The sequence below is a fragment of the Xenopus laevis genome, chromosome 7S (genome assembly GCF_017654675.1).
Source record: "Xenopus laevis strain J_2021 chromosome 7S, Xenopus_laevis_v10.1, whole genome shotgun sequence".
Classification (NCBI taxonomy): Eukaryota; Metazoa; Chordata; class Amphibia; order Anura; family Pipidae; genus Xenopus; species Xenopus laevis.
The window spans coordinates 8,578,570-8,601,359 of record NC_054384.1 but is presented as its reverse complement, the minus strand read 5'-3'; the positions used below and the strand labels follow the sequence as shown (position 1 = coordinate 8,601,359).

The following is a 22,790-nucleotide window of genomic DNA, read 5'->3' as shown; positions in this document are numbered from 1 at the left end:
GAACCCTAATTTGCATATGCAAATTAGGGATGGGAAGGGGAATTCATTTTTTACTTCCTTGTTTTCTGACAAAAAGTCACGCAATTTCCCTCCCCGCCCCTAGTTTGCATATGCAAATTAGGATTTGGATTCGGTTCGGCCAGGCAGAAGGATTCGGCCGAATCCTGGATTCGGTGCATCCCTAGAAAAAATGTTCTGAGGCCACTCCATGGCCATGGGCTTGCCTTGCCCCCAAAAGTCCTGCAAAATGAAACCCCAATAGGGATTCCTGGTCAATGAAGGATGTTGTTAATTAGATTTCTACCATGGTATTTTCAGTGGCCCCTCTCAAGTTGTGTCTCCCAACCCACATACTCTTTCTACCTTGCCTTTAAATACCCTTTCTAACCATATTTTTCTTCTTAATGCCACATCCCCACCCCACCCAATCTGGTCCCTATTTTTGTCCTTCAAACTGCACCATCTTGGGCCCATTTTGCAATCTGGTGGCCACTATTAGAATTTTCCAACCTCAAATCATATACACGTGTTCAAGAGTTTCCTGCAAAGTTCCTCTAGGACTAGATGACCTATAAATGCATTTGATAAAGATTTTATAATATATTCAGCCTATGGTGACTGAAGCTTGATCTTCAGTTAAGACTGAATGCTTCTAGTGGCTGCATAATCAAATAGGTTTATCTTACTTTTATACGGAAGCCTTTCTCATAATTAACAAACAGCCAGTGGCAAGCTGTTAGAAACTAAGCTTGACTTTGAAAATACTCCCCAGCCTCTTATATTATTGTAGCTGTTTCACTTATTATAATTCTAATGAGAGACATTTAAAACAATAAGGGTTAGTTCACACGAGGAGATTCGGGGAGATTTAGTCGCCTGGCGACTAATCGCCTCGTCTTCTGGGCGAGAATCTCCCCGAACTGCCTCCTCGTTTCTTCCCATCCGCTATAATAAACAGTCGCCTGCGCTAAAGCCTCACGAGGAAACTTCGGGCGACTTCTGAAAATGCAGCACCACGTGTGCTTTAGCGCAGACGACTTTTCATTATAGCGGATAGAAAAACACGAGGAGGCAGTTAAGGGAGATTGTTGCCCAGAAGTCGAAGAGATTAGTCGCCAGGCAACAAAATCTCCTTGAATCTCCTCGTGTGAACTAGCCCTAAACCTTTCCTATTTGTTCTGCAATGTTTTTTACTCAATACCTAATAATAACAATTAGTGAAAGTCGTCTTTAAAGCAATTATAATGATATATAATAAGGTGTCTGAAACGAGGAAAGGTTGAGCTCTAGGGGGAGCTGTTACACAGTGGAGCTGGAACCTCTGGGCCACAAATATTTCTCTACAATCTGCCTGGAAACTAAAGGTTCAGTAAAATAAAGCTCTGTTTTTGACGCTGGTATGGAGTTATGGATGAAACAATAAGTTTAAGATTTTTCCATATCCCGTTATACTTATACTTAACTGGAGCAATAATTTTGTCTTTAACCTTTGCATCAATTAAAGTTTGCAGAACCTAAATTGATTCATTATTAAATAAACCACGTTGAGTTAAGACAGGAGACAAGGGTTCTGACTGATATATAACAAATCCTCCTGAAGGAGTAATTTCTTCTAATTGGGCATGCATGAAACATGGCTGCATTTGCCCTTTAAAAGCAAAGAAGGGAGAGCCAAAATTACAAGAAAAAAAAAAAAAGTCATGAAATTCTAGAAATGTGTTTGTGTCATTTCCCCCCCCTCCCTTGAACTGTTCCTAGAACTAGTGTTTACCTGTTACACATAAGCCGTTGTGTCCACACATTAGATATCAGTTGTTTGTTTCTATAAGAAGGCAAACTCTTTGCCAATGAGGAATATATTTCATAGAGAACAAACATAATTAAAATACTCTAAAGCAGTGATCCCTAACCAGTGGCTCGTGAGCAACATGTTTCTCCCCAACCCCTTGGATGTTGCTGCCAGTGGCATTAAAGCAGATGCTTATTTTTGAATTCCAGGTTTGGAGGCAAGTTTTGGTTGTATAAAAACCAGGTGTACTGACAGACAGAGTCTCTGTAGGCTGCCAGTCCACAAATGGGGCAAATTCACTAAAGGGAGAAGTGACTAAAGCTGGAGAAAATTCGCCAGCGTTACGTCATTTCGGTATTTCGCCGATTTACTAAACGGCGCTGGTGTAAATTCGCAAGTGAAGGAGATAGACTCTAGCGCTACTTCGCACTCTAACGCCAGGCGAATTTTCGCTCTGGCGAATGGACGTAACTGCGCAAATTCACTAAGATGCGGATTTTACTGAATGTTACCTCTTGCGCCAGACTTGCCTTCGCCACCTCAGACCAGGCAAAGTGCAATAGAGTAGATAGGAGTTCCTCAAAAAATAGTTGGCGACTTTTCAGTTTTTCAGGGTGATAGGCTGCAAAAGAGCGTAAATTATTTTTAGTAAATACACAAACAAGAGGACGGCACTCCGGTAAAAAACAGGTTTTTATTGCTGAGTACTGTAGAAATACATGTATTTCTACAGTACTCAGCAATAAAAACCTGTTTTTTACCGGAGTGCCGTCCTCCTGTTCGTGTATTTACTGTTGGCAGTGGGGACACTGCGGACTGAGCACCCGGCACTACAGGGGAGCAGCTAAGTGGTGTTGAGTTGAAGCGGTCCTAATTGGTTTTGTGTAAATTATTTTTAGGGTACCCGGCTGCCCCCCTACAGTTTCCCCCCCGAAACGTTGATGTTTGGTGGCTGAATAAAAGGGGACAATCCCCGACTGCACTAATCGGTGTGTGTGCGGATCCGTTTCTTTTACACGTTGGCCCCTACATTTTCTAACATATGGCCCATAAACTATACACTGGGCTCATGTGTAGGGCAATATAACAACTCTATTTTATTTTATTAAGGTTTCCTGGGCTTGTGTAGTGTAATATATTTCCTGCAACATATACGTCCATTCAAATTTAACTTCCCGCCATATGCAAATTAGCCAACGCTAGCGCAATTTCGCTTTGCTTGCCGAGTTCGCCATTGTTCGGCGCCCTGGACGCAACTTCGCATTTTTGTGAATTAGCGTTGTCCTGGCGAATTTTCGCTTGGCGAAGTGTTGCGATGTGAGCGAATCCGTCGCTGGCGAATTTTCGAAGGTTAGTGAATTTGCCCCATAGGGGCTACCATATAGCCAATCGCAGCCAATTTGGCGTACTTGTGTTGCTCCCCAACGCTTTTTACATTTAAATGTGGCTCAAAGATAAAAAAAAACAAACTTTGGGGACCCCTGATCCCGCCTGTAGTTAGTCTATGTACCCTCCTGAGACCCTTGAGCGTTGATAGTAGGATTTGACTTACTAAAGTTATTATTTCCGGTTTCTTCATCAATTCCTGAGCAAAACCCCTTATCACATGATTTTATAGGTCAGTTTCATCCTATGGGGGAGCCCCAGCAACTGAAAGGCCTCCCATTCCAATGGGTCAATAAAGGATATTTTATCAGCAGCGATTTCCTATATGATATTACTTGTTATACATTACTCTTCCCCCACACATGTATCTCTATTTGAGCATTCACGTAGGTGTATTTCTATGTTGACTCACACTGATAAGATCCTATGATATTAATAGAGTGGGCTACAATGGAACTTACTGACGGACATTTTTAAGGAGACGGAAGACTTATACAATACTTTATTAGCAACAACAGAAATACAGTGTGTATATATATATATATATATATATATATATATATATATATATATATATATTCAGTATTTTGTGAGTGTGTCACTAAGCTCAGCAAGTGACAGCAGCACAGAGCATGTGCAGTGAATCAGCAGAAAAGAAGATGGGGAGCTACTGGGGCATCTTCGGAGACACAGATCTTTACTGCTAAAGGGCTGTGGTTGCCTTGGGCTGGTACAGAAGCTCAAAACATCTTGTACAACTTTTCTACCTACTTCTTTAGTTAAGCTTTAGTTCTCCTTTAAAGGTGAACTTCCCTTGTAAAGACTGGATTTGTTCCTACATTGACAGTAATGCTCTTACACTGCAAAACAAATGGTCGCTGTGGCTCTTCTTGTAGCGAATGAATGCGTCGATTATTAGGACTTGGCTTCCCTTTGTTCTGCAATTATTTATAACCTCACCCTATTAACGTACTGTGTAAATGTCCAGTATGGCTTAAAGGGAATCTCCATTCATAAAGTAAGAAAATAGAATTCTAAGGGGCAGATAGCGCCTTTTCGCCAGAAATCACATCCGCAAGGACATCGCCAATTCACCAACAGACGCAGTCATCAATTCGCTAACATAGGAGACCGTCAATAGCGTTCTTTCACACTATATCGCCAGGCGACTTTTCGCTCTGGCGAATGATCGTTACTCCGCAAATTCATTAAAGTGCGGATTTTACTGAACGTTACATCTGATTTGACTTCAGACCAGGCGAAGTGCTTAAAAGAAGCAAGATCTTCCTCAATCTTCTGTCACTTACATCATATCCTGTCTGCCCAAAATACATTAAAGTTTAAAAAAAACGCAGGCGACTTTTCCTTTTTTTAAGCGGGATTGGCTGCAAAAGTCCTGAAACTTTTTTTGGGTAAACGGTTTTCTCCAGACATTTTATAACATATGGAACATTCATTTTACAGTGAGCTCATGTGTAGAGCATTCTATTAACTCTCTTGTCTTTATTAAAGGAAAACTATACCCCCAAAATGAACACTTAAGCAAAAGATAGTTCATATCATATTAAGTGGCATATTAAAGAATCTTACCAAACTGGAATATATATTTAAGTAAATATTGCCCTTTTACATCTCTTGCCTTGAGCCCCCATTTCGTGATGGTCTGTGTGCTGCCTCAGAGATCACCTGACCAGAAATACTGCAGCTCTAACTGTAACAGGAAGAAGTGTGGAAGCAAAAGACACAACTCTGTCTGTTAATTGGCTCATGTGACCTAACATGTATGATTTGTGGGTATATTTGTGAGTACAGTGAATCCTACGATCCCAGGGGGCGGCCCTTATTTTTTAAAATGGCAATTTTCTATTTATGATTATCCAATGGCACATACTACTAGAAAAGTATATTATTATGAAAATGGTTCATTTACATGAAGCAGGGTTTTACATATGAGCTGTTTTATGCAATATCTTTTTATAGAGACCTACATTGTTTAGGGGGTATAGTTTTCCTTTAAGGTTCCCTGGACATTTGAAGGAAAAAGTGATAACTTTAAGCATTTGCACCAACATTTATAATAAAGACGTCCATACAACTTTAAATTACCCGCCGTATCCAAGATCTAAGCGCAAGATCACTAGCGAATTTTTGCAAGGCACAAACGAACGCTAGCGCATCTTCGCTATGAAATGTTCACACTGCCGAAGCACTGTGAAAAGTCGCCATCGTTCGGCACCTAGGGCGCAACTTCGCATATTAGTGAATTAGCGTAGTGCCTGGCGAAGTGGTGCAATGTGTGCGAAGTGGTCGCTGGCGACAATTTGCTCTTTAGTGAATCTGCCCCTAAGCAATTTCCCAAAATGTACATTTTTTAAAAATGGCTTTAAAGTTATTTGTAGATGTAACTGCTACTGAAAGCAATGCTTTATTATACCTTTCTGTTCCTCCAGGGCTATTGAGCTGATGGCTTCTGATACATTCTCAGCTGAGAATATACAGTAAATAGCCAGACATAGACTAAATTAATTAACTATTTCAATTAAAACTAACTTACAAAACACTGAACATGTTATTGAATGTATATTGGAAAATTGCTTAGAGTTCTGTCAGTTACCCTTTAATGATTGATTATTCAGTTATATTAAGCCATTAAATGAAGGTTGATAAAAGAAAGAAATGATAAAGGGTCCCCTATCTGAAGAGGTAGGGAATATACAGTAGGTATAGGACCTGTTATCCAGAATGGGATTCTATAAACTGTCACTTGAATCGCAAGATTGGGTTCCTGTGCTTTGTAATGTTTACCTGCCTTCTGCGTCATGGAAATTGATAAATTATGGGTGACTAGGTATCTGATAATAATCTGTAACTGCTGTATCTTCCCAGTGTGGAAGCATCTACCTAACGGATAACAAGGAAAATGCTTAAGAAGGTTATTGAATTTCCCTAAATATCTGTTATTTGTTATGTATAGTAGATTGATGAATGCTAGCATCCCAGCTAATGTAATAGGGAATAATGGACTGACCCAGACACAAGGTTAACCGGTGTTGTTTTGTTCCAAACACCTGACAGTTGTTATTCTCACCTTGCGCTGGCCTGCAGCAATTTCACAAGAAAATGTAAATTGAGAGACAAACGTGACTTGTGTCTGTTCTACCCACTGTTACAAAAAGCACCGAAGAGGAAGGGTCAGAGATCACATTACCTCATTGTGTGGAGGATGTGCCCTTTAATCAATCTCTGTTACAAGAAAACTAAAGTTCATGTGGCTGTTGTTGTTTCAAAGTTGTTTTGCCTAAAGAGGCTTTCAGGTGTCTGAAATCTACACCTATGTTTTTAAAAAGAAAGTTCAGCTATACAATTAACTCTCATTGTGACAGTGATATTTCAGAATAATTTTCAATTGCTCTTTGGTTGTGTGTGTGTCAGTTTTGAATGATTTAAAGTTTTGCACCCTGCAATCCCCTTCTTTGGCATTTCAGGTTGCTAGGTACTATGGATTTTAACCTAACAAGCTTTCAGGCATAGAAGTATAGTAGGGAGAGAAGAACCTTGTAAAAGTATTTAGGAGATCCTTTAGTACCAGTGGGATAATAGTCTCTGGGAAGGGAGTGTGACTGTGGGATAGCAGGTATAGTAGGGAAAGATGGTGTCTATAGTAACAGTGGGATAATAGTCTCTGGGAAGGGAGTGTGACTGTGGGATAGCAGGTATAGTAGGGAGAGATGGTGCCTATAGTAACAGTGGATAATAGTCTCTGGGAAGGGAGTGTGACTGTGGGATAGCAGGTATAGTAGGGAGAGATGGTGCCTATAGTAACAGTGGGATAATAGTCTCTGGGAAGGGAGTGTGACTGTGGGATAGCAGGTATAGTAGGGAGAGATGGTGCCTATAGTAACAGTGGATAATAGTCTCTGGGAAGGGAGTGTGACTGTGGGATAGCAGGTATAGTAGGGAGAGATGGTGCCTATAGTAACAGTGGGATAATAGTCTCTGGGAAGGGAGTGTGACTGTGGGATAGCAGGTATAGTAGGGAGAGATGGTGCCTATAGTAACAGTGGGATAATAGTCTCTGGGAAGGGAGTGTGACTGTGGGATAGCAGGTATAGTAGGGAGAGATGGTGCCTATAGTAACAGTGGATAATAGTCTCTGGGAAGGGAGTGTGACTGTGGGATAGCAGGTATAGTAGGGAGAGATGGTGCCTATAGTAACAGTGGGATAATAGTCTCTGGGAAGGGAGTGTGACTGTGGGATAGCAGATATAGTAGGGAGAGATGGTGCCTATAGTAACAGTGGATAATAGTCTCTGGGAAGGGAGTGTGACTGTGGGATAGCAGGTATAGTAGGGAGAGATGGTGTCTATAGTAACAGTGGGATAATAGTCTCTGGGAAGGGAGTGTGACTGTGGGATAGCAGGTATAGTAATGAGAGATGGTGCCTATAGTAACAGTGGGATAATAGTCTCTGGGAAGGGAGTGTGACTGTGGGATAGCAGGTATAGTAGGGAGAGATGGTGCCTATAGTAACAGTGGGATAATAGTCTCTGGGAAGGGAGTGTGACTGTGGGATAGCAGGTATAGTAATGAGAGATGGTGTCTATAGTAACAGTGGGATAATAGTCTCTGGGAAGGGAGTGTGACTGTGGGATAGCAGGTATAGTAATGAGAGATGGTGCCTATAGTAACAGTGGATAATAGTCTCTGGGAAGGGAGTGTGACTGTGGGATAGCAGGTATAGTAGGGAGAGATGGTGCCTATAGTAACAGTGGGATAATAGTCTCTGGGAAGGGAGTGTGACTGTGGGATAGCAGATATAGTAGGGAGAGATGGTGCCTATAGTAACAGTGGATAATAGTCTCTGGGAAGGGAGTGTGACTGTGGGATAGCAGGTATAGTAGGGAGAGATGGTGCCTATAGTAACAGTGGATAATAGTCTCTGGGAAGGGAGTGTGACTGTGGGATAGCAGGTATAGTAGGGAGAGATGGTGCCTATAGTAACAGTGGATAATAGTCTCTGGGAAGGGAGTGTGACTGTGGGATAGCAGGTATAGTAGGGAGAGATGGTGCCTATAGTAACAGTGGGATAATAGTCTCTGGGAAGGGAGTGTGACTGTGGGATAGCAGGTATAGTAGGGAGAGATGGTGCCTATAGTAACAGTGGATAATAGTCTCTGGGAAGGGAGTGTGACTGTGGGATAGCAGGTATAGTAGGGAGAGATGGTGTCTATAGTAACAGTGGGATAATAGTCTCTGGGAAGGGAGTGTGACTGTGGGATAGCAGGTATAGTAATGAGAGATGGTGCCTATAGTAACAGTGGGATAATAGTCTCTGGGAAGGGAGTGTGACTGTGGGATAGCAGGTATAGTAGGGAGAGATGGTGCCTATAGTAACAGTGGATAATAGTCTCTGGGAAGGGAGTGTGACTGTGGGATAGCAGGTATAGTAGGGAGAGATGGTGCCTATAGTAACAGTGGATAATAGTCTCTGGGAAGGGAGTGTGACTGTGGGATAGCAGGTATAGTAGGGAGAGATGGTGCCTATAGTAACAGTGGGATAATAGTCTCTGGGAAGGGAGTGTGACTGTGGGATAGCAGGTATAGTAGGGAGAGATGGTGTCTATAGTAACAGTGGATAATAGTCTCTGGGAAGGGAGTGTGACTGTGGGATAGCAGGTATAGTAGGGAGAGATGGTGCCTATAGTAACAGTGGGATAATAGTCTCTGGGAAGGGAGTGTGACTGTGGGATAGCAGGTATAGTAGGGAGAGATGGTGCCTATAGTAACAGTGGATAATAGTCTCTGGGAAGGGAGTATGACTGCGGGATAGCAGGTATAGTAGGGAGAGTTGGTGCCTGTTGTTGAGTTGTAGCTGCTAATCCTTATACCAATTATGGCTGTACCCAAGTACTTAAAGCTGCAGAAAGCTATGCTCCCATATTTTATTCTTTCCCCACCACCGTGTCTGATTCCATCAAAGCATCACACCACACACAGGCTGTGCATCATGATAAGCTGTCTGGAATCTCATATATTCAGATAAGATGCTACAGAGATCCCATACATTAACATTTTAAATGTCAGGAGTTTCAGACCTCATTATTCTTGAAACCAAACATCAAACATGTTTTGTTTTTATAAAACATTGTTCTCAGGTTTAATCAACAGTGATTACAGTAATGACAAGAAACTGCTACAACAGTACTATACCTAAGTGACTGTGCTACAAAGATGCATAAAGATATATCCTGAAAGCTGTGTTTTTTCTGAGAAATGAAGAGGCATGATGACATTTCATTCTTCCTGTGTCTAAAATGAATTTCTCATACAGTACAGGAACTGAAACTTAAAGGAACAGCATCTCATTATTATTATTATCGTCTCTTAATTATATTAGCAGCTATGCATTGATGTGAATAAGAGACTGGAATATTAAAGGAGAGGCCCGAATAGAAAGTTGAGTAATAAAAAGTAGCAATAACAAAACATTTGTAGCTTTACTTTGTTTTTTAGATGGGGTCAGTGATCCCCATTTGAAAGCTGGAAAGAGTCAGAAGAAGATGGTAAGTAATTAAAAAAAACTATAAAAAATAGTTAATTGAAAAGTTGCTTAGAATTGGCCATTCTATAACATATTAAAAATGAACTTAAAGGGATTCTAGCATGATTTTTATAATGTAGTTTTTATTTCTAAATTACACAGTTTACACTGCAGATAATTCACTCTACAACAGTGATCCCCAACCTTTTGAACCCGTGAGCAACATTCAGATGTAAAAGGAGTTGGGGATCAACACTAGCATCAAATATGTTCTTTGGGTGCAAAATAAGGGGTGTGACTAGCCATTTGGTAACCCCTATGTGGACTGTCAACCAACATGGGGCTCTGTTTGGCAGTAAATGTGGTTTTTATGTAACAAAAACTTGCCTCCAAATCAGTAATTCAAAAATAAGCACTTGGTGTGAGCCCACTGGGAGCAACATCCAAGCAGTTGGAGAGCAACATGTTGCTCACGAGCTACTGGTTGGGGATCACTGCTCTACAATATAACATTTCATTCCTGAGCCAACAAGTGTATTTTTTAATTGTAATATTGGTGTGTAGGTGCATCTCAGGTCATTTTGCCTGGTCATGTGCTTTCAGAAAGAGCCAGCACTTTAGGATGGAACTGCTTTCTGGCAGGCTGTTGTTTCTCCTACTCAATGTAACTGAATGTTTCTCAGTGGGACCTGGATTTTTCTATTGAGTGTTGTTCTTAGATCTACCAGGCAGCTGTTATCTTGTGTTAGGGAGCTGCTATCTGGTTACCTTCCCATTGTTCTGTTGTTAGGCTGCTGGGGGGAAATGGAGGGGGGTGATATCACTCCAACTTGCAGTACAGCAGTATCACCCCCCTCCATTTCCCCCCTCCATTGTTCTGTTGTTAGGCTGCTGGGGGGAAATGGAGGGGGTGATATCACTCCATCTTTACTGTACAGCAGTAAAGAGTGACTGAAGTTTATCAGAGCACTAGTCACATGACTGGGAGAAGCTGGGAAACTGGCAATATGTCTAGCCCCACGTCAGATTTCAAAATTAAAATTAAAAAATATGTTTCTTCTTTTGAGAATTGGATTTCAGTGCAGAATTCTGCTGGAGCAGCAATATTAACTGATGGGGTTTGAATTTGTTTTCCGCTACAAGGGAAATGCCCTTGTAGCTGTGTGCCAATGTCACTCAAAGCATTTTACAGCAGTCAAGCAGCACTCTAGGACCTATGAAATGCATATTTGGGACACTATAAATTTTGACCTAAAAGGGGAGGTGGTGTCAAGGTTCTAAGAATGAAAAAAAAAAAAACCTCCACAAACCACTGCTTTAAAAACTTTATACGGATCCCTGAATGAGCAGCAGGACCAACCTGAGCTGTAACCAGTACATAGCTGTTGGGAATATTAGTTGCACACACCATTGTGAGCGAGGGACAAAAATAGCAACAAAAAGGTGTTTGCCTTGCTCCCTTTTCCTCCTCCTTAAATATTTAAACCTTTGTACTGACATTCATATCTAAGGTTACAGTCCTGAATAATTACATAGCGGCCCTTCCACAAGATAGCCTTGTTTCCATGTTGTTTGAGTTGTGTTAAAGTATTCATTGTAAGTTGCGTTTCAATGACACATTTGCACATAGTGTTGGGTGTGTAACTATGGTTCCCTGGAAGGTTCTTGAAAGGACAGATAGTGCGAGATTACTACAAGAAACTCAGGCCCATGGATAGCCCCCCGTTAGATGGTGGACATTTGTCCTCAGAAGAAAAAGTCTCATCTCTCAGAGTCCAGAACACTGAAAGACTTGATTAGCATTGCTTCAAAATTACTTTAGTGACTCAAAATTAAATTAGTGATCAAGAAGGCAACATAACTGGGCCCTTTATCAAGTCTGTCCAGTATCTGAGGGCTACAACTGCTAGTTGACAGTTGTATCCCTCAGATACTGGACAGGCTTGATAAAGGGCCCGGTAATGTTGCCTTCTTGATGACTACTTTAATTTTGAGTCAATCAAGTAATATTGAAGGGAGGCTAATAACAGGATTTATTGCCCAGTGCCCCCTTCTGAACGATCTTCCAACACATGTAGAATTCTATAATACAGGCCAGAATTATCTTTTTTTCATTTGCTTACTCAGGAGATTGATTTGTCCGTCTGTTTTCCATTGCCAGTTGTGTGAGTGCACTGCTCAGTACCTGCACATGACCTCAAAAATGACTTAATTAAATATATATAATGAATGACAAGAGCAGGTTCTGCCCTGGAGGAACTTTTGCAGCAGCAGCTTTGTCTCCTTGGGTAACAGTTTATCTCATATTTTTACAGACCTCTATTAATCTGCTTGTGGGAATAACCTTGCCTTACCATAATAACCCTATTTCAGTTCCCCTGGCACAATCTTGCCTTCCAAAACCACTGCCCTACAGTTGCAGCCCCTGCCTAGAAAGAGAACATCTCTGGGCAACTATGGAGATTGTTTGGTATACCCCATAGTATAATAACTGCTTACTTTGTTAAATCCCAGAAACAGTGGGGACTGGGGCAGTTGTCTCTCCTTGAACCTACTAAAGACATGAGTTTTAAACTAGACTGGAGATGTTGTATTCAAAACAAGATGACCTCTTTAGCAGTTTCCTGAAATCAGTTTTTGGAATGACTTAACACTGGGGGTATTGTGCATGTAGAATTCCTTTTCTTAAAAAAGTTTATCTCTTTGTACATATCAGTTGAAGATGCCAACTTCATCAATGCAGTTTTACTTTCCTTTCCACTCCCACAACCATAGAAATATTCTGCGTAAAATCCATAGTACCCTACACTCATGCATCTCTGCAGTTCCTGGCAAACGCATTCACTTTCAACTAAAAAATTCAGCAGAATTTGTGATGGTCTGATTTAAGTGTAAGGTAAAGTAGGCGTTGGGGTTTATGTTGTTAAAAGCACAAAGAGCAAAGTGCCAGGCAGCCATAGGCAGATTTTCATTAAGGCTTGGAGATACTAAGCCTCCCCAAACATGTTTGCCTAAAGAATTAAAAGAAAAGTTAAAAGAAAAAAATTTAAAATCCTTCTGTCTCACCAATGTATCTATTTGGGACAGATGGTGCTGCTGACTAGTGTCTTTAGAAAAAAATCCCTATCTGGTGACTTTAGTTATGTCATCATGAGATTTTGTGATATTTTGGATGGGAAAGCTTTTGATCTGATCTTTGTGCCAAGCACAGTAGGGAATGGGTAAGACTGAGCTTTATCCAGGATGGTTGTAGGTTCTGGGGATCAGGTCCAAGAGACTATGGAGCTGCTAATCCTCCACCTGCTTGTCTGGTATGTGCAACTTACATTGCATCTCAACTCATTCTAGATAAGTGGTTTTGGAAGGAGTTATTGAAAGGGGTCATTGGCACAAAACATAATGCTCAATGGTAGTTCCATTAAACTATTCAGGTAGGTGTTAGCTGAAATTGTGAAGATGTGATGCAGTCGTTATGGTGCCATTGAGACCAGATAACACTTTTACACCTATCTGAATTTCAGCCAAAACCTACCTGAATAGATCAAATGGAACCGTTGTGATTGGATATTGGTGACTTTTTCCTTAAAGGGATACTGTCATGGGAAAAAAAAAAATTTCCAAAATGAATCAGTTAATAGTGCTGTTCCAGCAGAATTCTGCGCTGAAATCCATTTCTCAAAAGAGCAAACAGATTTTTTTATATTTAATTTTAAAATCTGACATGCGGCTAGACATTTTGTCAATTTCCCAGCTGCCCCAAGTCATGTGACGTGTGCCTGCACTTCAGGAGAGAAATGCTTTCTGGCAGGCTGCTGTTTTTCTGAACTGAATGTGTCTCAGTGGGACATGGGTTTTTACTATTGAGTTCTGTTCTTAGATCTACCAGGCAGCTGTTATCTTGTGTTAGGGAGCTGTTATCTGGTTACCTTCCCATTGTTCTTTTGTTTGGCTGCTGGGGGGAAAAACGGAGGGGGTGATATCACTCCAACTTGCAGTACAGCAGTAAAGAGTGATTGAAGTTTATCAGAGCACAAGTCACATGACTTGGGGCAGCTGGGAAATTGACAATATGTCTAGCCCCATGTCAGATTTCAAAACTGAATATAAAAAAATCTGTTTGCTCTTTTGAGAAATGGATTTCAGTGCAGAATTCTGCTGGAGCAGCACTATTAACTGATTCATTTTGAAAAAAATTTTTTTTCCCATGACAGTATCCCTTTAAGGGATTCAAGGCCTTGTATCCTTAACTGCCTGCCAAATAAATATGCCATTCCTTGTTACTGGAGTGCTGCCTTCATTTGTATCACAGTTTAGACTGCAGCACCCATGACTTTAATGTATTTCCCCATTCCTCTGGGTCAGCTAGCCGATCAGTTACACTTCACTAAACAAGCAGTCACTGTTTTTTTGCAAGGGGGCCAAAATATATCTCTATTACTTTCTGCATGTAAGATTCATGTCTCATACATGAAACAGCAAATCCCTTGTGTTTTGTGTGGAAGTAGATCAATAAACATAGTTTAATGTTAAACAACCCAATGATTAGCCCTGATTTCCAGTAATGTGGATGAACTGAACTATTTCTATCTTTTTGATAATGAAAGAGAGCTAGGCCCGGACTGGCAATCTGTGGGTTCTGGCAAATGCCAGAGGGGCTGCTATAAGGTGCCATAGAAAGTCACTATTTAGTGGGCTGGTGGGGGCTGTTTGGGCCTCTGTGTGGGCAGAGTGGGCCTCTGTGTAGAGAGCGCTATGATTATTATTTTCAACAAAGTCCGGACTTCGTCCATGGCAAGTGGAAAATCACTTAGTACTTAACAATGCAGTCTGTGGAATCATCAGTTAGTTGCTTTAAGTCAGCCCGTGTATGGGACAGATTTCACATTGTAGTACATTTTTAGATAAAAATTCTACCTGTGTTCTCAGACAGGTGAATTACAAATCTTGCCATTGCTTATAATATGGTACGGAATCAGCTGTTTCTCTGCCAGTGGAAAATTTCAGGTAAAGAAACTGTTGTAGTAACATTAGACTAAAGATGGCCATAGACGCACAATTTCGTACGATTTTTGGGCCGTGTGTGGAGTGTCCCGGCATTTTTTGTGAGATGGCGATCGGTCGTTCAGACGATCAGACAGGTTAGAAAATTCCTGTTGTCAACCGATAGGGTTACCACCTTTAAAAAAAAAAAGAAAAATACAGGCCAGTGGTGGGGGCGGGTAATAAAGGGGCGGGCCGTGACGCAAAAGGGGGCAGAGCCGGCGGTCAGTAAAAAGGGCCGGGCCACATCGCAGAAGCCAAAGGAAATGTAAGTTTTTACTGGAGGACAAGGGCTTTTGTAAAGGGTATTACAAATTACCGGCAGCTACATTGCCGATAAATTTGTAATACCAGCCCCTGGCAGGTGTTTTACCGGCTAGGCCGGTAAAATACAGGCTGGGTGGCAACCCTAGATACCGATAATATCTCTGCATGTATTGCCGATCTGACGATATCAGTGGGAGACTGATTGTCGGACATAACTTTCGTACGATTGCTGTCAGGGGCAGAACATCGGCTGATCTGTTCTTTTACTACTTAATTTGATCTGAATGGTTAGTGGCAGGTTGGGAGATGGCACCAAACAATCGTTTGTCCAATATGAAGGTAAATCTGCACGTCTATGGCCCTAATAAAAAAAATCACCCTCCCCCATGCAGGCAGCATTTCATACGTAACATGGTTCAACTCTTTGTGCTCTTTTCCCCGAAGTGCAAATAGTCGCACCACTGGAAGCAACGCACGGGCAAAGTGTTAAAATTAGGATGAGTTCAATGTAAAAGTAAAATGAGGTTAAAAGACTGTGCAAAATAAAAATGTTTTCTATATATTTACTTAGCCCAGAAATGTAATCTATAAAGGCTAGAGTGAATAGAAACCTGATAGGTTACTCCCCTATGCCTGGATCCACCACCAGTTTAACCTGTACATAGAATACTTTTTATGCTGTATCGAAAAACAATACGGGTCCCATGGATCTGAGGCTGACCCTCATTTTGTGATTGCTTACATTACCCACATCTACTTGCAGAGCTGGGGTCTGAAATTTGATTTCCACCAGGGGAAAAATAGGTTGTATGTTCCTCCGGGTACACTGGTTTTAATGTCACACGCCAAATACAATAGGCAGCTTAACTGGCTCCTGATAAAACTGACCCTAATGTAAGATTGTAAGCTCCACTGGGGCAGGGAATGATGTATAATATATAAAATTTTGCAGAATATGCCGGCATTATAAAAATGAAATATGCTATTGTATTTTTGCACAAATGGTGATGTATCCCTTACAGCAATATATGTAGTTTACATGTGTGCCTGCTTGTATACAGGAATGATTTGCTAGGGGAAGGGTCATTTTCTACTCTAGTATCCTGGAGGCTGCTGGCAGGTGATCACACTTGAGTAGCATGATCTTCTACTCACATATGCATGAGTCTGTAGGGGGGATGCACATATTTTCCATCGCTGTCCTAGCATGGAGCGTGACATGCAACAGCTGGAGAAGACCAATCGGAAATTCCCTATCACGCCACCCATTTGTCAGTCAATATTTGCCTTTTCAATGCTGTGAGCACATAAACACATTCCCAGGTGTTCTAATACTTGCCTTAACCATTAGGGATGTCGCGGACTGTTCTGCGGCGAACTTGTTCGCGCGAACATCGGCTGTTCGCGTCCGCCGCAAGTTCGCGAACGTCGCGCGACGTTCGCCAATAGGCGTTCGCATCAAAATCGTTCGACCATTCGACCATTCGGTCGCTAAAATCGAACGATTTTCGTTCGATTCGAACGAAAATCGTTCGATCGAACGATTAAAATCCTTCGATCGTTCGAATCGAACGATTTTCGGATGTTCGAAGTTCGCGAACTGTTCGCGAACTGTTCGCATTTTTTGCCGGTGTTCGCGAACGGCGTTCGCGAACACATTATCGGCGGTTCGCTACATCCCTATTAACCATATATCTTCCTTGTTCATATCCTATATATTAGATATTTGGGTTACCATTATATGATCGTGCGGCTGAACCAGTGAATTCTTTGAAAGAAATGTATTGTGCCAAATGTTCAGTGAAATTATCTGTACATAGGAAGCTCCCAAAGGCCCATGCCTGAGGCAGCATGGGGTTGCCTATAGAGAAAAGATTGTTTAAAAAAAATAATAATAATAATATCCCACACCAGACCTAGAATTATGTCGTCAATGCGGTGCAAGCATGTGAATTATATTTGAGTGTTTTTTTTCCCCAGATATTCCCTCATTTGTTCTTTCTATAGTACTGGGTACCCTAACAAGCATTGTTTCAGGCCCTTATACCGACCTTTATTCAAGCTTGAGAAAAGGCTGGTATAAGGGCCTGAAACGATGATTGTCTGAGATCTGAAGCCATGTGATGTGAATAAAGTAAAAATCATAAAAATCATAAAATCGTGAATGGTGTTGCGCTAATTATTGCCTTGTTAAGGGCTCTTACTGACGAGCGGTTGAAGCTGCGCTCCCCTGCGCTCCTTTTTTCTGCGTTCAGCCGCAGGGGAGCGCAGGAATAGACGCATTTAGCTTTTTTCAATGGGGCTGTACTCACACAGGCGCGTTTAGGCGCAGAACGCAGGAAAAATGTTGCGTCTCAACCTGCGTTCGGCGCCTACACGCGCCTGTGTGAGTACAGCCCCATTGAAAAAAGCTAAATGCTTCTATTCCTGTGCTCCCCTGCGGCTGAACGCAGGGGAGCGCAGTTTCAACCGCTCGTCAGTAAGAGCCCTAAATGTTGGTTGGATTGGACACTGAGCATCGTAGCTCCCGTTTCTTTAAATTTAGAAAGACTGTTAGTGCTGACTGTATCTAATTGCTGCTGGGTAACCTAAACCAACCTGCTGTGCTGCCTTAGGTGGACGACAAATATTAATAATAATGTTTTTGCCAATAATTTATTCAGACAAAAACATAGTTTTTCACATTATATTCCCAATATTACGCAATATTGGGTGTGTTTGCCTCATTGCTTTTCTTTTTTCTTCAGGACAAAACAATATGTATTTAGTCTGAGTTATCATGTTTGTGTTACTGCATGGGTGCCATTCCTGTCATTCTCCACCTGCCCAGCCCAAGGGCTGAGGTCCCACAGAGCAGAACTGCTTAGGGTTGTGTTACAATTGTGTTACATGTCGTTCATGCCCCCTATCCGCAACCTCCTCCCCATCTATGGCTTTAGGGCTGTGCCCCAATTATGCAACATCTCCTTAATAGACTACCTGCGGCACAACAATAGACTAGGCATAAACCATGAGTATAGAGAATAAGTGGTGGGTTCTGACTAATGAACAGTTTTAATGAAACGGCAATGTTCATCTTCTGGATGGTGGGGCACATTAACTTCTGGTGAAGCCCAACTCTAATAAATCTAGTACAAGTACAGCTGCCTTTCTCGATCAGCTGGATCTAAACCAGATATGAGGAACTGCTCATGTACCATGACATATTCCTGAGATAAATGGGCCTGAAGATAAACCACTGAACTGCTATCATTTCCTGGGTTTACAATGGCATCCTGCCCAGCCTCTAGGATGTAATGTTCAGGCCAGATAGGATATCTGTAGCCAGACAGAAAGCATTAGTAAAAGGAAAGGGAAACTCTTATCTTACAGTTTCCTGGGCTTCTTTGTTTGACAGGAAACCATTTGTGATCCCAGGTTGCTTAAGGGCCACCATTTGCCACAGTTGTAACTTATGGAAGTAGCAGAACCAACCATAGGTCAATATGCAGACAGCACCACTTTATATTAGTGCTTGTTGACTTACATGTCCTCGCACCCAACTCGCAGAGCTGTATATGATTTTCAGTACGTGTAAAGTGACCCAGACAATTGCCATCTGGGCAGGTTTGAACATGCCATTTGTCAACGTGATGCCATGGTGCATCTGTAAATGAGCAGTTGGAACAGGAGTTGCAGCATCTTTGCTTTCTGCTGTTTTGATTGTTGGGGCTGTTGAGCTTAACGTGTGGGACAATAGAAAGACTGCCAGGTATCGGTCAATAGGTCAGATGGGACTGGCTACTGTTGAACTGCCTTAGGCGTTTAACAGTAGCTGAAGAACTACAGGTTGGATTTTCCCCACCGCTTTAGATGGTCAAGTTTCCACATATCTGCTTTTTTACCACTGGTTGTACGTGCAGCTCGGCATGCCTGGGATGAAGGAAATATTAGCTCGACCACTGAAAACAATGAATGTTTCTCACAGTCTCAAATGAAAGAAAGGAGTGTAGAGAGGTGCTAGTCCTTGCCATTAAATGGGTGGCAACGCCCTTCCCACGCTCAAGGTCATGGTTAATGAATTTTATTGAGAGCAATGCCCCTGTGGCTGGCATTGGTTCCTCGTGGAACCCCGTGGGTCGGGCAGGTTCAGGTCAACCTCGCTGTGCTGTTTGGGTGTGTGCGGGTTGAGCTCTTCTGCCTGCTCTCTCCGCCCATGACCTTACACTGCCGGCTTACAACTTCCGGTGATGTCATTGCAGGGCGGGTGGGTGCAAGTTGGGGTTCGTCAAGTTTTTCTCGATCCGCACATCACTAGAAGTTAACCAGATAACAGCTCCCTGGTAGATATAAGAACAGCACTCAATAGTAAAAATCCATGTCCCACTGCAACTCCTTCAGTTACACTGAGTAGGAGAAACAACAGCCTGTCAGAAAGCAGTTCCATAGTGGAGCACTGGCTCTTTCTGAAAGCACATGATCAAGCAAAAAGACCTAAGATGGCTGCCTACACACCAATAATACTAAACTAAAGGGTGGGCTCATGTCTAGGGCATTAGACAATCTCTTTTATCTTTATTTTGCTTCCTTGGATGTTTTTAATAATAAGTGACCACTTCAAGCATTTGCACCAACATCTCTAATAAAGACATATATATGACCAAGATAGGGTTGCCACCTGTCCGGTTTTGACCCGGACAGCCCGGTAATTTGAAGGACTGCCCCATGATTGACACAACGCTCGGCCAATTGCTGCATCATACCCCTGACTTCACAGCCTTGCCCCCTGGCAGATCTCCACTGGCAGAAAATGTGGCAACCCTACACCTCCATATGTATATAAGTACCCGTCCTATTCAAATTGACCTAAGCGCAAGTGTGTTATTGAAGTTTCACTAGGTAGGAATGATCGTTATTAAAAGTTCGTTATGAAATGCTCGCACTGACGAATTTATGTTAGCGAAACTTGCCAGCGTTTGGCTGCAGAGATGGAACTTCGCATTTTAGTGAATTAGTGTAGTGGTAGCAAATTTGCACCTGGTGAAGTGTGGCGGAGCCTTCTCTCGGACGAAAATTAGCCCTTAAAGGATAAGTAAACCTTTAAAATAAGTGAATGTAAAATTGATGAGGGTGCTAGTCTAAGAACTTTTGCAATTTTTATTCTTTATTTATTTTCTTTTTATTCCAAGATATTAAGGGATACGTGTACTGTTAATATGAATGAATTTTGTTACAACAGCGCCACCTGCTGGTCAGTTTCCCACCAGGCTGACCACCAAGTAGTCAAGGAAGTTGTCAGGAGAAAGAAAGAGGCTGCTCTGATGTTCTTCTGCTTAGGAATAAAATTAGAAAGCTTTCTCAAATCTTTCCTAAGCAGAAGAACATCAGAGCAGCCTCTTTCTTTCTCCTGACAACTTCCTTGACTACTTGCTGGTCAGACTGGTGGGAAACTGACCAGCAGGTGGAGCTGTTGTAACAAAATTCATTCATATTAACACTACACGTATCCCTTAATATCTTGGAATTAAAAATGAATAAATAATGAATGTAAATTACAAAAGTGCTTAAAATAGCCCCTTCATCAGTTTTACATTAACTTATTTTTAAGGTTTACTTATCCTTTAAGTAAATTTGCCCTTAAAGTCAGAGTGGAGCTGGTGCTAATTCCAGGGTTGTCTTACTGGCACCTATAATGACACTGGGGTCCTGGGGTGGAAATAGGGTTGCCACCTTTTCTGGAAAAAAATACCGGCCTTCCTATATATTTAACTTTTTTCCCTATTAATAACATTGGGATCAAGCATCATTTTTACTGGCCAGGCTGGTGGCAACCGTAGGTGGAAACTAAATTGTGAGCACTGCAAGTTGGGTCCATATTTTTCACATTTCTGTTGGGGGCCCATGAGGTAAATGGCCAGGGTGTGAGGCGCTTACTGACAAGCAGGTTATATGATAAAGACTATTGCCTAAGTTTATGTGGCCCAGTAGGGCCTACATCAGGGGGCACAGGGGTACTCCTGTACCAGGCCCAGGCCTGAAGCGGGGCCCAGCTGTGCCCGACCACGCTTCGCCTCTCGTGAATCACCGAACAGCCAAAGCCGCAAAAAGACCCGAAGTCATGAAAACACCCGTAATTGAAGTCCTGAAGCAGCGAAAAGACCGAAGTCACGAAAGGAGGCGAAGTTGAAGTCCTGAATACTCTATAGGCCCCTGCCGCCAATGTTTATTTAAAAAATATTCTCTAGGGCCCCAATTTTTTTTAAATTATTATTATGTTTTTTTTTTTAACTTATATGGGGGCCCTGGCGCCAAATATTTTTTTTAACTTTTAGGGGGGCCCTGACCACAGTTTTTTTTAACTTATAAGTGAGCCTTGACCATAATAGCTTTTTATTGTGTGTGTGTGGGGGGATTACCTTTTTTAGCACTGTCTGTATGGTCGTTTAAAGGTCCAGCAATGCCAAAAAAAAATTTCAAATATGCATTTGTATATAACGAAAAAAAACCCACCAGGACATATTTAACTTTAAAATCGCAAAGTCTCCGCTTGCTCTCCTCTTTAGAAAGCGATCGGACGATCCATCGTGCGGCCCACGATTTCTCCTCCTTACCTTCCTTAAGGAGATAGCCAGGGAGGAGAAATCAAGCGCCGCATGATGGATTATACTCCTGTCGCCTTTTCTGAAGAGGAGTTTCGGTAAGTTATTTCTTAATAAAGACTTAGCGATTTGAAAATTAAATTTGTCTTGTGTTTTTTTCCCCGATGTATTCGAATTTTTTTCGAAACGAATTTTTATATAAAAAAGTTTGAGGTTACTGGTCATTTAATTGTGGTGTGTAGTGGGCGGGATCTGGGTGGGGCTTGGGGCTGGAGTGGGCGGGATTTGGGTGGGGCCTGGGGCTGGAGTGGGCGGGCCTGGTGGAGCTTGGGGCTGGAGTGGGCGGGGACCACGTGGTCCCTTAAATTTTGCTGTAAGGCCCAATGATTTCTAATGGCGGCCCAGTAACTTCTAGTCAGGCCACTGTCTCTTTTTATTGTTTATTACCACAAGTTTGTGAGGAGGAGAAGCAGCAGGTGGGTTTTATAATCCCCAAAAATATGTCGTGTTCAGCTGAATGGTTGCCATTCCTATAACTCCACACAAAGCCCTAGGCCTGGGGCCCCTGTGTTGGTTGCTCCCTGGGGGACTGCACGTCTCTCTTTAATAAGGCAGCGTGAGCGCGCAGAGAGAGGACGCACGTCCCGAGTGAAGGAGGAGGGGCGAGCGCGCGCCTTTGTTGTTTCATGAATGAAATCCAATGGGGCAGACAGAAAGAGCAGGGGCGGCCGCTGACGTCACGGGGCGCGGCTACTGCAGCAGCTGGAATGGGGGGCGGGGACAGGAGGGAGGGAGATGGCCAGTGGCAGCGGGTAATAGAAATACTCGCACCCTGAGCTTGGATAGTGCAGGGGGTTCTGCTGTCAGACAATGGCGCTTCTTATCTGCCTCTAGAGATCCATAAGTGGGGAAGCGTCGCGCAGGGCTCCGGGGGAAGTGTCACTGACACACACGGTAGGTTCCCATGTGTCTTCTGCACCTGCCAGGGATGAACTGGAGCGGCTCCTGCATGTTATTGTCTGTGGCACGTGATCTCTGTGTCCTGCATCGCCCACATCCTTGTACATTTTATGTCTAACCTGGTGCTGCTTGTTAGGGAATGCTGGGAGTTGTAGTCTAAACTGCTTTTATTCCCCAGCTTTGTGTCATTGATGTACATTGCACAGTATGAGCTTGGCACATGACCTGC

General features: G+C 42.4%; 1 protein-coding gene across 2 annotated transcripts in view; it reads left to right on the top strand.

Annotated features, from left to right (window-relative positions):
- Positions 1 to 22,790, top strand: part of rhobtb1.S (Rho related BTB domain containing 1 S homeolog) — a 66,983-nt gene that overhangs the window by 9,694 nt on the left and 34,499 nt on the right. Inside the window, 1 exon segment of one of the 2 annotated variants that reach the window (NM_001092210.1) lies at positions 22,467 to 22,555. The exons of the other annotated variant lie outside the window; for it this stretch is intronic. The gene's annotated coding sequence lies outside the window, so the exon portion shown is untranslated. 2 annotated transcript variants of the gene reach the window in all.